Raw genomic sequence first — 1,957 nt, 5'->3', positions numbered from 1 at the left:
GAAATTTTGGCATAATCTTGAACCTAAGTGTTTGATATTCAAATTTCGCTTTCTGGGCCAAAACTATTCGAATTTCCTCACTAACGTTGTTACGACTGAATCGAGTTTTCAATTCTCTATTCAACGATGCCAAAACGAATTCTGTGGCTCGAATGGTTCTTCAGAAACTTCGAATAAAGGCCATTTAGTTATTTCTAGAATGATGTAAAAACAAGCGTTCTTGCTCATTTTGCTTCCGAGAAACATGCAAAACGGGACGGAAAAGATGAAATTTTGCAATAATCTTGCGCCACCCTTGCACAAAACCGCGATCATTTTTCTAATTTCATAGATAACAGAAGACTGTATTTTTTACGAACAGTAATTTTGTAATGGTTTTTATATTTCAATTAAAACAACTTTTTTTCGAAATCAATCAATGTTTAAAGTCAATCTTCCGTTTGAAATATAAAACCAATTCATTGATTGCAAATCCAAAAAAAACGAGTTCGTGTTTTATGCGGGTTTTTAGTAAAGTTTGTGTGCTTTGTAAAAGGTAAGTTTGCATATTTTCATGAAAATATTAATCAGTCCTTAGTACCTAATATAGTAAGATTCCCCAATGAATTAAATTATGAATGGTTTTTCTTATCCTTTACCGGCTTTGACTCTGATGTTTCCTGTGTAGAACCTGTGTACAGATGGAACAATTTGTCCTAATTGTAAAATTTAGGCTGTAAATCAAAACAACATTGTCAACATTTTTTAAATCGCGCAAAACTTCTCGAAAGATCAACAATTGCTATGCCAAAAATACGGTATCAAATGGACTCAAATTCGCACCACAAGTCAATAGAAACTCTATCTAAGAATAGCTGGTACATAGATTTCTCTACTTTGAATGGTTTTTTAGATGCGACTTTTAGAAGAGCATCGAAAAAAATCGGGCAAAAACCTTCCAAAGATTCCCATGAAAAGTCAACCGAAACTTCCTCTACAGATTGGTGACATTCAGACTCTGCCGTCTTAAATGGTCCCTCTAAAATGGGATTTCAGATGAAAAAACCGCCCAAAACTTTACAAATATCAATCATTTCTTATGATGGAACCGCTTCTTTTAATGTAACTAATTTCATTTTTTTGCTTTTTGCTCGTTCCATTCTTTTACTGCCTTGAATGGTTCTTCAGGCGCGAGCTTCAGAAGAGCATCGAAAACAAATTAAAATGCGCCAAACCTTTCCAAGGATCAACAATTGCTCCCGACGGACACCACTTGATCAAATGGAACCAAATTCAGCAGAAAAGTCAACCGAAACTTCTACAGATTGGTGATATTCAACTTTCCCCGTCTTAATGTTTTCCCAAAAATTTGCTTCAGAAGAGCACAGCGGAAACAATAGAAAATCGGACAAAAATTTTGCCAGTTTGCTTGCAAAACTTTGCCACAAAAAGAAAGTATTGATTTGAATCAATCAATCAAATCAAAATCAAATCAATTGAAACTTCCTCTATTGATTTCTGACACCCAGATTCCTCGGCCTGGGTAACTCAGTGAATTTTTAGTAGCTGGCGCAATGCTGCGTAAATGGTTTGGTGCGCCAACCCAACGTACCGACGCAGTAACTCTGTTTCGTTGCCGGGAAAATGTTGATGACTTTTTCTTACTTGTTTTTAGATTTATTGTAAGAGCTATTTATTAATAATATTTTAAAAATGTTTTAAAAATTTCAGAATTTTTTTGCCAAGTTACTCATTCTCCTACATAGTCAATTTTCTAAAGTTTCACTTAAGAATGTTGACAATCTTAGGGTAAATCCCTTTCCAGCGTCGAATTTGGAAGAAAAATCAAATAATTTTCTATCAAAAAGCGAACAGAATAAGCGAAAGTTTATAACAGATTACTTGGAAATCTCGTCATCTCCATACCTCTGTAGTTTTTTTTTAGATGTGGGTTTTTAGCTTTGACTGATTTTTTTGC

The sequence above is a fragment of the Dendroctonus ponderosae genome, unplaced genomic scaffold (assembly GCF_020466585.1).
Source record: "Dendroctonus ponderosae isolate FM_Combo_2020 unplaced genomic scaffold, Dpon_F_20191213v2 Dpon_F_20191213_5, whole genome shotgun sequence".
NCBI classification, from domain to species: Eukaryota; Metazoa; Arthropoda; class Insecta; order Coleoptera; family Curculionidae; genus Dendroctonus; species Dendroctonus ponderosae.
This window is presented reverse-complemented; position numbering follows the sequence as displayed.